This window comes from Balaenoptera borealis (genome assembly GCF_965194805.1).
Source record: "Balaenoptera borealis genome assembly, contig: HAP1_SCAFFOLD_1426, whole genome shotgun sequence".
NCBI classification, from domain to species: domain Eukaryota; kingdom Metazoa; phylum Chordata; class Mammalia; order Artiodactyla; family Balaenopteridae; genus Balaenoptera; species Balaenoptera borealis.
This window is the reverse complement of record NW_028122797.1, coordinates 122,995-141,045: the sequence shown is the minus strand read 5'-3', so window position 1 is coordinate 141,045 and position 18,051 is coordinate 122,995. Positions and strand designations below refer to the sequence as shown.

General features: G+C 38.6%; 1 long non-coding RNA gene across 1 annotated transcript; it reads left to right on the top strand.

Annotated features, from left to right (window-relative positions):
- The first annotated feature begins 450 nt into the window (after positions 1–450).
- On the top strand, positions 451–14,278 carry LOC309622040. The gene is made up of 2 exons (XR_014240452.1): positions 451–1,128; positions 13,989–14,278. It is a non-coding gene; the product is annotated as an uncharacterized lncRNA (long non-coding RNA).
- Positions 14,279–18,051: the final 3,773 nt, after the last annotated feature.

Sequence of the window (18,051 nt, the reverse complement as noted above, 5' to 3'; positions counted from 1 at the left end):
CGCAGGGGACACGGGTTCAAGCCCTGGTCCAGGAAGACCCCACATGCCGTGGAGCAGCTAAGTCCATGCACCACAACTACTGAGCCCGCATGCCACGACTACTGAAGCCCGCGAGCCTAGAGCCCATGCTCCGCAACAAGAGAAGCCACCGCAATGAGAAGCCCGCGCACCACAACGAAGAGTAGCCCCGCTCGCCGCAACTACAGAAAGCCCGCGCGCAGCAATGAGCACCCAATGCAACCAAATAAATAAACAAATAAATACATTTATTAAAGAAAAAGAATGAAAACTAAACTTTTTAAGCCTAGTCTTTCAGAACAGTAGAATGGGCTCCCAAAGAACCTTTCAAATGCTAATTTTTCTCTTTTCCTTACAAATTCTATAATCTAATAAATTATATACTTGCACTGTTTCTTAGATGTTCAATTGCTTTCCTGATTCCATTTTTTTTCATATGTATTCACCTTTGCCCAAAATGCTTTTCTCTTTCCATCTCAGTTTTTTTGGTTTTGTTTTAAACATCTTTATTGGAGTATAATTGCTTGACAATGGTGTGTTAGTTTCTGCTTTATAACAAAGTGAATCAGCTATACATATACATATATCCCCATATCTCCTCCCTCTTGCATCTCCCTCCCACCCTCCCGATCCCACCCCTCTAGCTGGTCACACCACACTGAGCTGATCTCCCTGTGCTATGCGGCTGCTTCCCACTAACTATCTATTTTACATTTGGTAGTATATGAGTCCGTGCCACTCTCTCACTTCGTCCCAGCTTCCCCTTCCCCCTCCCCGTGTCCTCACGTCTGTTCTCTACGTCTGCGTCTTTATTCCCGTCCTGCATCCATCTCACTGTTTATCCAGTGTAACTCTCTTCTCACACTAGTAGATGCTTGAGAGGTATTTTAAAATAATTTTTGTCAGCTTCCTGTCTGAATCGTGATTTCCCTCTCTTAGGTTCCAGGGCTGCTGCTGCTTCAGAGCAGTCAGCTCAACTACAAGACACGAAGATTGATAATCTAGCAGACACTAAAGCCATTAAACAGAAAGGGGAGATCCACAGTAAGAGGACCGTTCCTAAGGAAGCCTGGCCCGAAGAGAAGAAATCCTTGCAAATAGATATTGCAGGTAATGGGGAGTGGGGTAGGGGGTGTGAGAGAGAGAGAGCATGCACACGCAAACGCCTGTGTCTACGTGTTTCCACTTAATTCTGATGAGACTATAGTCTCACAATTTAAACAGAGTTCCATCTTTTTATTTTTTGCTTTCTTATGCATATCACTTCAGTGCTTCTTTGTCTGTGTGGATGTATGTATTTATTTGTAAGATAATTGTTACTTCTGGGAAAAGACACTGGCAATTTAGAAACAAAATTACAATTAAATACCCAAGGCTGATAGTATTAGAAGTGAAGTATCATGTCTCAACACTGAAACAGGGGAGGGAAAGCTTAAGGCATTCCAGATGACTGTGACAAAGACAGAAAGAATCTCAATACAAACTTTTAAAAAATTACAATAAAAAAGACCCAAGATCAAATCTATTTATGTTCACCCATGGCCCCCTTTTTCTAATAACATAAAAGAAAAGTGTATAGGACACAAGCCATTACTACCTAGCTGTCAAAGGAAAACTGGATATCCACATGCAGAAGAATTAATTTGGACCATTACCTTTTACCATATACAAAATTAACCCAAAATGGATCAAAGATCCAAACAGAAGAGCTAAAATTATAAAACTCTTAGAAGAAAACATGGGGGGAAAGCTTCATGACATTGGATTTGGCAATGATTTCGTGGCTATGACACCAACAGTATAGGCAACAAAAGCAAAAATAAATAAATTATACTATATCAGAATTTAAAACTCTGCTTCAAAGGACACAATCAACAGAGTTAAAAGACAACCTGTGGAATAGGAGAAAATATTTGCAAATCATGATAAGTGACCAATATCCAGATTATATATGGAACTTCTAAAAGTCAACAACAAAGAAACCCAATTTAAAAATGGGTAAAGGACTCGAATAGACACTTCTCCAGGGAGTATATATGAATGGCCAACAAGTATATGAAAAGATGCTTAATATCACTAATCATCAAAGAAATGCAAATCAAAACCACAATGAGATACTACTGCACACCTATTAGGATGGGTAGTATCAAAAGAACAGAAAATAACAATCGTTGTCAAGGATGCAGAGAAATTGGATCCCTTGTGCACTGCTGGTGGAAATATAAAACGGCACAGCCATTATGGAAAACAGTGTGGAGGTTCCTAAAAAATTAAAAATAGAATGACGATATGATACAGCAATCCCACTTCTGGGTGTATATCCAAAGGAATTCAAAGCAGGATCTCACAGATATCTGCACACCCATGTTCATTGCAGCATTACTCACGATAATCAAGATACGTCCATCAGCAGATGAATGGATAAATATAATGTGATATCTATACAATAGAATGTTATGCAGCCTTAAAAGAAGAAAATCCTGTCACATGCTATAACATAGGTGAATCTCAAGGACCTTGTGCTGAGTGAAATAAGCCAGTCACAAAAAGATAAACACTGTATATTCCGCCTACGTGAAGTATCTGAAATAGTGAAAATCATAGAAACAAAGTAGAAAAGTGGCTGCCAACGGCTGGGGAGAGAAAGGAGGGGGAGTTCATGTTTATTGGGTATAGAGTTTCAGTGTTGCAAGATGAAGATGTTCTAGAGATCTGTTGTGCAACAGTGTGAACATACTTAACACTGCTGAACTGTATGCTTAAAAATTGGTTAAGATGGTAAATTTAATCTTCTGTGTTTATCACACACAAAAAAGAATGTGTAAGATGAAAAAACAACATTGCAATTCTGCAGTGGGTAGTCTAGGAGACATAGCTTGGAAAAGAAAGATGGAAATATAACCTGCAGAAGCATACTCTAGCCCAGGCCGCACAGAGGAGGTGAGCGGCGGGCGGGCGAGCGAGAGAAACTTCATCTGCAGCTCCCTATCGCTCCCCATTCCTCACGTTACCGCCTGAACCATCCCCCCACCCCCCAACCCCGTCTGTGGAAAAATTGTCTTCCATGACACCGGTCCCTGGTGGCAAAAAGGTTGGGGACCGCTGCCCTAGAGGACCCTCAAGGAGAAATGGATAATACAGAACACTAGAGAGCTTGAACACACATACTTAGCCCATGACAGACCATAGAAATGAAATTAAAAAAAAAAAAAGCAGAGTTAGAGAAACATCTGGAAATATTGAGGTTGATGTGTATAAATGTTTGTATGCTTTTAAAACACAACCTTTCAAATGCTCATAGAACATTTTTTTTTCAAACAGCTTTTTTAATATGTAATGCACATATATAATTCTCCCACTTAAAGTGTACCATTTAATGATTTTTACCCTATTCACAGATATGTGCAACCATCAACACAGTTGACTTTAGAACATTTTTATCACCTCAGAAAGAAACTCTATACCCCTTAGCTATCACCCCTCTATTTCCTCATCACCCACCTCCCCCCAAGCCCTAAGTCAACCACTGATCTACTTTGTCTCTATTATAAATTTTCCTATTCTAGACCTTAATACAAATGGAATCATTTAATGTGTGGACTTTTGTGACTGGCTTCTTGTAACTCAGCATGATGTTTTTGGGTTCATCCAAGTTAGGGCTTGTATCATTATTTTATTCCTTCTAATGGCTCAATAATATTTCATCGTATGTATGTATCACAGTTTGTTTATCTGTTTGTTGATGGACATTTGGTTGTTTCCACCTTTTGGCTACTATGAATAATGCTTTTATAAAATAATGATTTTATATTTATAAAATATAAATGCTTTTCTATTCATGTACAGGTTTTTATATGGACAATATGTTTTCATTTGTCTTGGGTACGTACCCAGGAATGGAATTCCTAGATCATGTGATAACTTTATATTTCATCATCTGAGGAGTTGTCAGACTGTTTGCCAAAGTGGCTGCACCATTTTACATTCCCAGTAGCAATGTATGAGGATTTCAATTTCTCTACTAACTCACCAACACTTATTATCTGACTTTTTCATTGGATCTATTCTAGTGGATGTGAAGTTGTATCTCATTTTGCTTTTGATTTGCATTTGCCTCCTGATTATGATGTTGAACATCTTTCTGTGTGCTTATTGGCCAGTTGTGTGTTATCCTTGGAGAAATGTGTATTCAGATCCTGGCCTGGTTTTTATTTGGGCTATTTCTCTTTTTTATTGAGTTTTAAGAGTTCTATGTATTCTAGATACACATTCTTATCAAAATTTTGATTTTGATATATTCTCCCATTCTGTGAGTTAAAATTGGGAAGTATGAGTCCTCCAACATGACCTTATTTTTCATGATTGTCTTGGCTCTTCTGGGTCCTTGACAATTCCATATGCTTGCAAAATTTCTACTAAGAAATCAGCTAGGATTCTGATAGGGATTGTGTTGAATCTGTGATCACTTTGGTGAGAATTGCTTTCTTAACAGTAAGTCCGTGGACTTGGGATGTTTGATTTAGATAGATATTTATTGATTTAGATATTTATTTAGATATTCTTTAATTTCTTGCAGTCATTTTTTGTAGCTTTCAGAGTAGAAGTTTTTCTCTTCTTATGTTAAATTTACATTAATATTTTAATTTTTTTGAGGCTGTTGTGAACAGAATGGTTTCCTTTTGCTTTTCTTTTTGTTTTTGGCTGTGCTGCTTGACTTGAGGGATCTTAGTTCCCCAACCAGGGATCTAACTTATGCCCTCTTGCAGTGGAATTGCAGAGTCCTAACCACTGGACTGCCAGAGAATTCCCCCAGAATGGTTTTCTTAATTTCATTTTCAGTTTGTTAATTGCAAGTATATCATAATACAATTGATTTTTTTAATATTTAACTTTTATCCTGCAACGATGCTGACTCGTTTATTAGTTCTAAATGGTGAATGGGATTGTTTGCTTAATTGGTCTTTCTTAGCTTTCGTTGTTAGTATGTAGAAATGCAGCAGATTTCTGTGTATTAATTTCATATCCTGAAACTTTAGCGAATTCACTGATGAGCTCTAGTAGTTTTCTGGTAGCAGCTTTAGGATTTTATAGTATCATGTCATCTGTAAAAACTGACAGTTTTACTTCTTCTTTTCCAATTTGGATTCGTTTTATTTCTTTTTCTTCTCTGCTTGCCGTGACTAGGACCTTCAAAACTATGTTGAAAAAAAGTGGCGAGAGTGGACATCCTTGTCTTGTTCCTGATCTTAGGGGAAATGCTTTCAGCTTTTCACCATTGAGTATAATGTTAGCTGTGGGTTTGTCATATATGGCCTTTATTGTGTTGAGGTATGTTCTCTCTGTGCCCACTTTCTAGAGAGTTTTTATCATAAATGTGTGTTGAAATTTGTCAAAAGCTTTTTCTGCATCTATTGAGATGATCATATGTTTTTTTTTTAATAAATTTATTTTATTTATTTATTTTTGGCTGTGTTGGGTCTTCATTACTGTGTGCGGGCTTTCTCTAGTTGCAACGAGCGGGGGCTACTCTTTGTTGCGGTGTGCGGGCTTCTCATTGCGGTGGCTTCTCTTTGTTGCGGAGCACAGGCTCTAGGCGCACAGGCTTCAGTAGTTGTAGCACGCGGGCTCAGTAGTTGTGGCTCACAGGCTCTAGAGCACAGGCTCAGCAGTTGTGGCACACGGGCTTAGTTGCTTCACGGCATGTGGGATCTTCCGGGACCAGGGCTCGAATCCGTGTCCCCTGCAGTGGCAGGTGGATTCTTAACCACGGTGCCACCAGGGAAGCCCGATCATATGGTTTTTATTCTTCAGTTTGTTAATGCGGTGTATCACACTGATTGATTTGCAGATATTGAAAAATCCTTGCATCCCTGGGATGAATCCCACGTGATCATGGTGTATGAGCCTTTTAATTTATTAGTGGATTCGGTTTGCTAGTATTTTGTAGAGGATTTTTGCATCTATGTTCATCAGTGGTATTGGTCTGTAGTTTTCTTTTGTGTAATATCTTTATCTGGTTTTGGTATCAGGGTGATGGTGGCCTCCTAGAATGAGTTCAGAAGTTTTCTTTCCTCTGCAAACTTTTGGAAGGGTTTCAGAAGGATGGGTGTTAACTCTTCTCAATGTTTGGTAGAATTCACCTGTGAAGCCATTTGGTCCTGGACTTTTCTTTGTTGGGAATTTTTAAATTGCTGATTCAATTTCAGTTCTGGTAATTGGTCTGTTCATATTTTCTGTGTCTTCCTGATTCAGTCTTGGGAGGTTGTACCTTTCTAAGAATTCATCAGTTCCTTCTAGGTTGTCCGTTTTATTGGCATGTAGTTGCTCATAGTAGTCTCTTATGATCCTTTGTATTTCTGTGGTGTCGGTTGTAACTTCTCCTTTTTCATTTCTGATTTTATTGATTGGGGCCCTCTCCCTTTTTTTCTTGATGAGTCTTCCTAAAGGTTTATCAATTTTGTTTATATTTTCAAAGAGCCAGCTTTTAGTTTCATTGATCTTTCCTATTGTTTTTTTTAGTCTCTATTTCATTTATTTCTGCTCTGATATTTATGATTTCTTTCCTTCTACTAACTTTGGTTTTTATTTATTCTTCTTTCTCTACTTGCTTTAGATGTAAGTTTAGGTTGTTAATTTGAGATTTTTCTTGTTTCCTGAGGTAAGCCTGTATTACTATAAACTTCCCTCTTAGAACTGCTTTGTCTGCGTCCCATAAGTCTTGGATCATCGTGCTTTCGTTTTCATTTGTCTCTAGGTAGTTTTTGATTTCCTCTTTGATTTCTTCAGTGATCCATCAGTTGTTTAGTAGCATATTGTTTAGCCTCCACGTGTTTGTGGTTTTTGCAGGTTTTTTTTCTTGTAGGTGATTTCTAGTTCCATAGAGTTGTGGTTGGAAAAGAAGCTTGATATGATTTCAGTTTTCTTAAATTTACCAAGGCTTGTTTTGTGGCCTAACATGTGATCTGTCCTGGAGAATGTTACATGTGCACTTGAAAAGAATGTGCATTCTGCTGCTTTTGGGTGGAATGCTCTATAAATATCAGTTAAGTCCCTTTGGTCTAATGTGTTATTTAAGGCCTGTGTTTCCCTGTTGATTTTCTCTCTGGATGATCTGTCCATTGATGTAAGTCAGGTGTTAAAGTCCTTACTATTATTGTGCTGCTGTTGATTTCTCCTTTTATGTCTATTAATATTTTGCCTTCTGTATTCAGGTGCTCCTATGTTGGGTGCATATATATTTACAGTTGTTATATCTTCTTCTTGGATTGATCCCTTGATCATTCTGTAGTGTCCTTCTTTGTCTCCTGTGACAGTTTTTATTTTAAAGTTGATTTCATCTAATATAAATATTGGTACTCTGGCTTTCTTTCGATTTTCATTTGTGTGGACTACCTTTTCCATCCCCTCACTTTTAGTCTGTATGTGTCTCTAGATCTGTAGTGAGTCTCTTGTAGGCAGCAAATACACGGGTCTTATTTTTGTATCCATTCAGCCAGTTTGTGTCTTTTGGTTGGAGCATTCAGTCTGTTTACGTTTAAGGTAATTATCGATATGTATGTTCGTACTGTCATTTTGTTAATTGTTTTGGATTTGTTTCTGTAGGTCTTTTTTTCCCCCTTCTTTTGTTCTCTTCTCTTGTGATTTGATGACTATCTTCAGTGTTATGTTTAGATTCCTTTTTTGTGTATGTGTGTATCTGTTACAGATTTTTGGCTTGTGGTTACCTTGAGGTTATTGTATAGCAGTCTCTGTATACATATGGTGATTCTTCTAAATTGCTGATGTCTTAATTTCAAATGCATTTGCCATTACCCTCCATGTGTACTCTCCTCCCCTCATGATTACTGTTTTTTATGTCATGTTTTACATCAAATTGTTTTGTGTATCCCTTAACTGCTTATCGTGGATACAGATGATTTTACTACTTTCGTCTTTTAATCTTCCTGCTAGCTTTGTTTGCGAATGATTTCCTACCTTTACTGTATGTTTACTGGTGAGCTTTTTTGTTCCATAGTTTTCTTATATCTAGTTGTGGCCTTTTCTTTTGCACCTGGAGAAGTTCCTTTAACATTTGTTGTAAAGCTGGTTTAGTGGTGCTGAATTCTTTTAGCCTTTGCTTGTCTGTACAGCTTTTGATTTCTCTGTCAAATCTGAACAAGAGCCTTGCTGAGTAGAGTATTCTTGGATGTAGGTTCTTCCCTTTCATCACTTTAAATATATCATGCCAGTCCCTTCCGACCTGCAGAGTGCCTGCTGAAAAGTCAACTGATAGTCTTATGGGAGTTCCTTTGTATGTTATTTGCTGCTTTCCCCTTGCTGCTTTTAGTATTCTCTGTATCTTTAATTCTTGACATTTTGATTACAGCGTGTCTTGGTGTGTTCCTCTTTGGGTTATCCTGTATGGGATTTTCTGCGCTTCTTGGACTTGGATGACTATTTCCTTTCCCAGGTTAGGGAGGTTTTCAGCTATTATCTCTTCAAATATTTTCCTGAGCTCTTTCTTTCAAATATGTTCCCGGGCTCTTTCTCTCTTCTTCTGGGACCCCTGTAGTGCGAATATTAGTGCTCTTGATGTTGTCTCAGAGATCTTTTAAACCGTTCTCATTTCTTTTCTTTTTTAAATCTTTTTTCTGTTCAGTGGCAGTGATTTCCACTACTCTGTCTTCCAGCTCACTGATCCATTCTTCTGAATCCTTTAGTCTACTTTGATTCCTTGCACTGTATTTTTCATTTCAGTTATTGTATTCTTCATCTCTGGTTGTTCTTTACATTTTCTAACTCTTTTCTTAAAACTTATAACTTCTCGTTCTGTGCATCCATTCTCCTCCTGAGTTCTTTGATCATCTGTATGATCATTACTCTGAACTATTTCTTGGGTAGATTGCCTATTTCCACTTCACTTAGTTCTTCTTCTGGGATTTTATCTTGTTCCTTCATCTGAAACATATTGCTCTGCCATCTCATTTTGTCAATAAGTTGCTATTTGTATTTTTATGTATGTAGTAGGTAAGTTACATCTGTCAACCTTGGAGAAGTGGCCCTCTGTAGGAGGCGTCCTGTGCATTTCAGCAGCACACTCCCCTCTCGTTACCCAAGCTGTGTGCTCTAGGGGTTCACCCTAAGAGGGCTACTTGGGCCTTCTGTTGTGGTGGGCTAACTATGTGGGCAGTCTGGTAGGCCCCTAGTCTGGTTGGTTGCCAGATCCTGCCTTGTGTGGATGCTGCTGGCTGCTGTTTAGCAGGGCCTGGTCACAACGTGGCTGGTTGCAGAATGCTAGGGGCCCCGGGGCTAATGCTGGCTCACTGGTGGGTGGAGTCAGGGTCCTGAAGACCCTAGGGTTGTTGCCTACCCACTGGTAGTTGAAGCCAGATCATGGGGTTAGTGCTGGTCTACTGGCAGGCAGAGCTGGTCCCTGGAGTCCAGCTGCAGGGTCCTGGGATCCCAGAGCTCATTTCAGATTGTTGAGGGGGTGGTGTCGGTTCCTGACACAGTTGGGTACAGGGTCTGGAGTGTCCTGAAGGTTTCCTTGGCCTGCTAGTGGGCCAGTCCAAGGCCCAGCTGGTCCCAGGGTAGGCTCTGGCCTGCATTGAGGAATCATAGTTTTCTTGCTTTTGGTGCCTGCATCCTGGTGAATGAGACTGGTCTAGAAGCTTGGCCTGGCTTCCTGGTGGGAGAGTCCTGTGCCTGTCTACTGGTGGGTGGTGCTGGGTCTTGGCCCTCTGGTGGGCTGGGCCATGTCTAGGGGCTAGTCCAAAGGCAGCTGTGAGCTTTTTTGTCTTTAGGCAGCCTGTCTGCTAATGGGTGGAGCTGTGTCCTGACCCAGTTAGTTCTTTGGCCTGAGGCGTCCCAGCACTGTTGCCTGCAGGCTGTTGGGTGGGGCCAGGTTTTGGAGCTAATGAGCCAATATGTCATCCACCAACAGTGTTCCCCAATATGTCTGCCACCAGTGTCTATGTCCCCAGGGTGAGCCGCAGCCACCCTCCCCCAACCCCTGCCGCTCCAGGAGACTCTCCAAGACGAGCAGGTAGGTCTGGCCCAGGCTCCTATCAAATTACTTCTTTGGCCCTGTGTCCCAGGGTATATGAGATTTCATGTGCACCCTTTAAGGGTGATATCTCTATTTTCCCCAGTCCTGTGGGGCTCCTGCAATTAAGCCTTTCTGGCCTTCAAAGCCAAATGCTCTGTGGGCTCATCTCAACAATGCCAGACCCCCAACCTGGGAGAACCTCTGGAATATATTTACTCTCCAGTTTTCGTTGCCTACATAGGGGTTATGGAATTTGATTATATTGTGAGTCTCCCCCTATTACCGGTTTTGTTGCCGTTCCTTCTTTATGTCTTTTGGTGTAGGAGATCTTTTCTGGTGGGTTCCAGTGTTTTGTGTGTGTGCGTTTTTTTTTTATTGGTTGCTCTGCGGATAGTTGTGATTTTGGTGTGCTTGTGAGAGGAGGTGAGCTCAAGGTCTTTTTACTCTGCCATCTTGCCCACTTTCCTCTATACCACATTTTCTTTTTTTTTGTTTTGTTTTAATTTTTATTGGAGTATAGTTGCTTTACAGTGTTGTGTTAGTTTCTACTGTACAGCAAAGTGAACCAGCTATACATATATATATATATATATATATATATATATATATATATCCCCTCTTTTTTGGATTTCCTTCCCATTTAGGTCACCACAGAGCATTGAGTAGAATTCCCTGTGCTATATACAGTAGGTTCTCATCAGTTATCTATTTTATACATAGTATCAATAGTGTATATATGTCAGTCCCAATCTCCCAATTCCTCCCACCCCCCCCCCCATACCACACTTTCCTTATCTATTCATCCATCAGTGGACACTTAGGTGGTTTCCATGTCTTGGCTATTTTAAATAATGCTGCAGTGAGCACAGATCTACGAATATCTCTCCAAGACCAAGCTTTCAATTGTTTTGTGTGTAGACCCAGAAGCAGAATTGCTGGATCGTATGGTAGTTGCATTTTAACTCTTTGGGTAACCTCCATACTGATTTCCATAGTGGCAACACCAATTACATTCTCACTAACAGTGCACAGAAAAAGGAACCTTTAGCTCCATAACCTCACTAATGCTTGTTATTTCTTGTCTTTTTGATGATAGCCATTCTAACAGGTGTGAGGTGATATCTCATTGTGGTTTTGGTTTACATTTCCCTGATGATTATTGGTGCTGAGCATCTTTTCCTGTATTTGTTAGCCATTCGTATGTCTTCTTCACAAAAATGTCTATTAAGATCCTGTGCCCTCATTTTTTAATTGGGTTGTTTGTTTGTTTGTTTTTATTTGAGTTGAATTCTTTGTCTATTTTGGATGTTAACCCCTTGTCAGATATGTCATTTGCAAATATCTTCTTCCATTCAGTAGTCTGATGGTTTCTTTTGCTGTGCAGAAGCCTTTCAGTTGGATGTACTCCTACTATTTACTTTCGCTTTTGTTGTCTTTGCTTTGGGCGTCAAATTCAAAAAATTATTGCTAACACCAGTGTCAAAGCTCTTACTGCCTATGTTTTCTTCTAGGAATTTTATGGTTTCAGACCTTACATTTAAATCTTCAATCCATTTAGAATTGATTTTTGTGTATGGTGTAAGATAACGCTTCAGTTTCATTCTTTTGCATGTGGCTATCGAGTTTTCCCAGTACCATTTATTGAAGAGACTATCCTTTCCCCATTGTATATTCTTGGCTGCTTTGTCATAAGGTAATTGACCTTATATGTGTGAGTTTATTTCTGGTCTCTCTATTCTTTTCCATTGATCTACATGTCTGTTTTTATGTCAGTACTATACCATTTTGATTACTGTAGCTTTGTAATATAGTTTGAAATCAGGAAGTGTGATGCCTACAGTTTTCTTCTACTTTTTAAAGATTGCTTTGGCTATTTGGAGTCTTTTGTGGTTACATACAAATTTTAGGATTGTTCAATTTTTGTGAAAAATGCCATTGGAATTTTGATAGGGATTGCATTGAATCTGTAGATTGTTTTGAGTAGTATGGACATTTTAACAATATTAATTCTTCCAATCTGTGAACACAGAATATTTTCCCATTTGTTCATGTCTTTTTCAGCTTTTTTCATCAATGTTTTCAGTATACAGGTCTTTCACCTCCTTGGTTAAATTTATTCCTAGGTATTTTATTCTTTTGATGCAATTATGAACAGGATTGTTTTAATTTGTTTTTCTGGCAGTTTATTATTAATGTATAGAAATGCAACAGATCTTTGTCTGTTAAATAATTTTGTATACTGCAACTTTACTGAATGTTTTAGTTGTAACAGTTTTTTTGGTGGCGTCTTTAGGGTTTTCTATATCTAAAACCATGTCATTTTCACATAGTGACAATTTTGCTTCTCTTCTGATTTGGGTGCCTTTTGTTTCTTTTTCTTGCCTAATTGCTCTGGCTAGAACTTCCAATACTGTGTTCAATAAACGTGATGCCGGTGGATATCCTTGTCTTGTTCCTGATCTTAGAGGAAATGCTTTCCATTTTTCAACATTGAGTATGTTAGCTATGGTCTTGTCAGAAATGGTCGTGAGCTATGTTTCCTGTATACCTACTTTGGTGAGAGTTTTTATCATGAATGGATTTTGAGTTTTCTCAAATGCTTTTTCTACATCTATTGACTATATGATTTTTGTCCTTTATTTGGTTAGTGTCATGTACCACATTGATTGATTTGTAAGATGTTGAATCATCCTTGCATTCCTGGAATAAATCCCACTTGATCATAGTGTATAATCCTTTTAATATATTATTGAATTTGGTGTGCTAATGTTTTGTTTGGTTTCTTTTTGCATCTATGTTCATCAGGGATATTGGCTTGTAATTTTTTTGTAGTGTATCTACACTGGGTATCTAGGTAACGTCTGGATAACAGGGTAATGTGGGCCTTATAAAATAAGTTTGGAAGTGTTCTCTCCTGTTCTGCTTATTGGAAGAGTTTGAGAATCTTTCATATTAATCCTTCCTTAAGTATTCGGTAGAATTCAGCAGTGAAGCCACCTGGTCCTGGACTTTTGTTCATTGGGAGGTTTGAGAGTCTTTTTATCCTTTAGATATAAAAGCAGACTCCATGTATCCCACTATATTTTCGGGAAATTGTCTTAGGGATTCCCAGAGTATTTTGTGAAAATTCTGATTACCAATAATCTATAGAGAAGGTAAAATGGATCCCATAGTTACAAGTGATACTGTGTTTCATATGTATGTCTGTTTCTTCCATGACTTAGAACTCTAAAAATGTGTATGGAAACTGAATTAACGTTTGCAATTATGGTTTATAGTTGTTAAGATGTTCTACATCTTAAAATGCCTATTTTGATATAGAATGACTGTCAAAATGTGAAGATGGAAGATGGTAAATTATAGTAGGTGTATTTTACCACAATAAAAAAAATGGAGGGGGTGTGAAGATGGTTCAGAAAAAAGAATTTTTCAAGGCTCTAAAACATACAAAGAGTTGGAGTTTTAAAAATTCCATCCATTTAATTACTGATGATAAAAATAAAGTCTCAGGTTTCTTAGCTGAAAATGAGATTAATAATACCTCTCTCTCAGTTTGATAAGAGGGGAAAAAACAGATATAGAGCATATATCATAATAGCCCACACATAGCAAGCAGTAATACATAGCAGCTGCTGTTACAATCCCAAGAACCTAAATGCCCTCCTCAAGGTCATACAGCCAGTCTGTGGCAGAATCCAGCCCAGAATCTGGGTCTTTTGATCCTGAGTCTCTTAAACTATTACCATGCCAATCTAGCCACTAGGCACAAGGCATGAATCCTTTGTCCAGGCAGTGAATTTTCTGAATCTTTATATAGACCATTCTTTCCTTCAGTCTTTGTTTTGTATCTAAAGAATTAAATGTGAATACTATTTCTAAAGGGAATGCAAATATTTTGAAAGTCCTTCAAAATCTTTTTTTTTTTTTTTTTTCACCTTTTCAGAGTCCAGATGTCATTCAGAATTTGAAAATACCACCCATTCTGTCTTCAGGTCAGCTAAGTTTTACTTTCATCATCCAGTGCACCTACCAAGTGATCAAGATTTTTGCCATGAATCCTTAGGAAGAAGAGTTTTCATGAGGCATTCTTGGAAAGATTCCTTTCAGCATCATCCAGACAAACAAAGAGAACACACTTGTCTTCCTTCCTCTTATCAAAATGTGGCAAAGACAAAGTCAGATTATACCAGAATAGAGAGCCTCAGTATCAATGTAAGCTTGGAAAACAAAGAAGTACAGCATACTACTAAAAGTCAGGCTAGAGATTTTCCAAAATATGACAAACAAGTTAATGACCTAAAAAGGGATCATAAGGCCACCCCAGAGTTAACAACTCAGCACACTGTGAGTTTAAATGAACTCTGGAACAGGTATCAGGAGCGACAGAGGCAACAGAAACCTCCTGAGTTCAGTGCCAAGAAGGAACTTTCCTTGGTGGAGCGACTTGATCATTTGGCTAAACTTCTTCAGCGTCCCATCACACATTCTCTCCAGCCCTCAGAAAGTACACAGGATGATAGCAAGGGGGAACAAGATGTTAAGGAATGGAGTGGTAGACAGCAACAGCAGAACAGCAAGCTTCAGAAAAACAAACGGTATAAAAGCCTGGAGAAATGCCGTAAAAACACAGGCGATCTTAAAAAAAAAACAAGGTTCTTTCTACTCATCAAGCTGGGAGGGCCAATCAGATTACAATTGAACAGATTAAATTTGATAAATATATTCTGAGAAAACAGCCAGGTTTTCATTATATAAATAACACTTCTTCAGATTCTAGACACTCAGAGGAGAGTGAGCTGCTCACAGATACTGCCGCCAACATCCTTTCCACCACCACTTCTGTGGAATCAGATATATTGACCCAAACAGATAAGGAAGTGACTCTGCATGAGAGGGGCAGCTCTATTTCCACCATTGATACTGCCCGACTGACTGAGCCATGCTTTTGGCCATGAAAGAGTTTGTTTGTCACCCAGGCGAATTAAACTAGACAGCAGCATCACCGACCATCAGAGGAGATACCTTGAGAAGCGGAGCGAGAAAAACAAGAAACCATTGAATACAGGTTACCCCCAAATTACTTCAGAGCACACCAGAAGGAAACACATCCAGGTACATGGCTACAAATTCCATCTGGCAATGTGACTGCATTTTTCATGGACTTTTTAGTTAAGCTTTGCACACAGGTGAAAAATAGCCAATTGCCCTTTCCTCACTATAACATTTCTTACCAGCTGGAAAAGAGTGAGAAAGTGTAGTACAATGCTGTTTGAGTCGTCATGCTTTTCATCAACACTCATTTACGAATTACCCTTTGGATGAAAGGCTTTGCTGCTAAATGCTTCAAAATCTGCAAAGTCTATACCTTTGGTACAGGGGAGCTTCAAGTTTAGAATGACCTCCATTCTGAACAATATTGCCTGGTTTTTTTGCCTGTTGGTTTTTGTTTATTCATTCCTTCCTGTCTTTTAAGAAATTTTGAGGTGCTTTTAAGCGCGCACACACACACACACACAGACACATACATATATAAGTAATATGATATGATTGTTTTTTAAGTAAATGAAGAATTGGAATGATGGAAAATTAGACTGAAGCCAGGGAGGGGTGAGCTACAACATGATTTGAAAAATAAATACATGAAGAATTAAGAGTGACGGGAAGGCAAGTTGATACCTTGTGGATGTGGTTGCTAAAAATGAGCCACAAATTTTGCTTTATGTTGTCTAGCAATTAGTGTTGCTAGAATTTTGTGATCACTTACATAACTCGAATATAAAAGCAAGCGAAATTTTCAAAAGCATTACAGATATTTCTGGTACTGAGACTTCTTAAATTTCTCTCGTCTGTCCTCATAAAGAAGGCGTTGTGGTGTAACAAAATCCTCAACGGCGTCCTTACAGTACATTCTCAGTAACAACAATCATGTAAGGCTAATAGGGCCTTAGTTTAGGGAATTCCATAAAGGCAGATTTCAAGGGGTCAGTAAATGCAGACCATTACTTTAACCCAAGATAAAATTGATTTGGAGAGGTGCTCTCCAAATAGGGATACTTGCAAAATGGTTCATTGGAGTATGAACCTTTTAAAATTTATATTTTTGTATATGTTTTACAGGGCATGAGTACAGCAATAATATATAATTTATAAATAAGTATCTACTTTAGTAGTTTGTACTCAAAAATATTTTATCAGTGGGACCCCATGATCAAAACAATTTGGAGACCACTAGTTTAGCTGAAAGAAGGCACAAAACATTCAGACATTTAACCATAAATATTATTTCTCAATTGACTTTTTGGTAGGTATTAAATGACAGTAATTACACATATAAATAGTACAATAAGACTCTTTTTTAAAGTAAGCCAAAAATTGGGACAGACACAGATTGAGGCTTTTTGTTCCATAGAGGAGGTAGGGGGAAAGGATGCAGATAGAGGGGTTTTTGGTGTGTGTACTAGAATACATATACGTAACAAAGTTTACAGTTTTATCATTTTAAAGTATGCAGTTCAGTGGCGCTGAGTATATTCACAGTGTCTTACAACTATCACCACTATCTAGTTCCAGAGCTTTTTCATCACCCTAGTGGAAACCTCATACCCATTAAGCAGTTACTCTCTATTCCCCCTTCCTACCAGCCCCTGTCAATCACTAATCTACTTTTTGCCTCTGTGACCTTGCCTATTCTGGTTATTTCATTTAATTGGAATCATATCATATGTGGCCTTTGTGTCAGTCTTCTTTGACTCTAGAATAATCTTTCTGAGATTTATCCATGTCCCAGCATCTGTCAGTACTTCATTGCTTTTTATGGCTGAATAATATTTCATTATATGTTTAGACACATTTTGTCTATGTGTTCATCCATTCATGAACATTTAGGTTGTTTCTACCTTTTGGCTATTGTGAATAGACCTGATATGAACATTTGTGTACAAGTTTTTATTTGAACAGCTACATACAGTTCTTTTGGGTATACATGTAAGAGTTGAAAATGCTGGGTCATTTGGTAGTTTTATTTTAAGCTTATTTAGGAACCATCAAACTGTTTTTCACAGTGGCCACACCATTTTACATTCCCAGCAGCAATTTCTAAGGGTTCCAATTTCTCCACATTCACCAACACTCTTTGTTTACTTTTTTTTTTTTTTTTTTGCCATCCCAGTAGGTACAAAGTGGTATCTCACACTCATTGTCATTTTGATTGTGGTTTGTTTTGCCTTTCCCTTTGCATAATGACTAATGATGTTAAGTATCTTTTTATGTGCTTGTTGGCCATTTAAAAAATTTAATTAATTAATTAATTAATTAATTTTTGGCTGCATTTGGTCTTCGTTGCTGTGCATAGGCTTTCTCTAGTTGTGGCGAGCGGGGGCTACTCTTCGTTGTGGCGTGTGGGCTTCTCATTGCGGTGGCGTCTCTCGTTGCAAAGCACGGGCCCTAGGTGCGTGGGCTTCAGTAGTTGTGGCTTGCTGGCTCAGTACTTGTGGCTCGTGGGCTCTAGAGTGCAGGCTCAGTAGTGTGGCGCCTGGGCTTAGTTGCTCCGTGGCATGTGGGATCTTCCTGGACCAGGGCATGAACCCTGCGTTGTCAGGTGGATTCTTAACCACTGAGCCACCAGGGAAGTCCCTGCCCACTTTTTAATTAAGTTGTTTGGCCTTTTTGTTTTTGAGTTGTAAGAGTTCTTTATATATTCTGGATTGTGGAATCTTATCAGATGTGTAATTTGCAAATATTTGCTTCCACTCTCTGGGTTGTGTTTTCACTCACTTACTACTGTTTTGTGAAGCACAGCAGTTTACTTTCAGTGAAGCCCCAGTGTACCTATTTTTTCTTTTGTTGCCTGTGCTTTTGGTGTCATATTTAAGAAACCATTGCCAAATCCAAAGTCATGAAGATTTGTCCGTATATTTTCTTTCAAGAATTTTATACTTTTAGTTCTTTCATTTGCATCTTGGATGTATATTGAGTTAATTTATTTATATGGTATGAGGTAGGGGTCA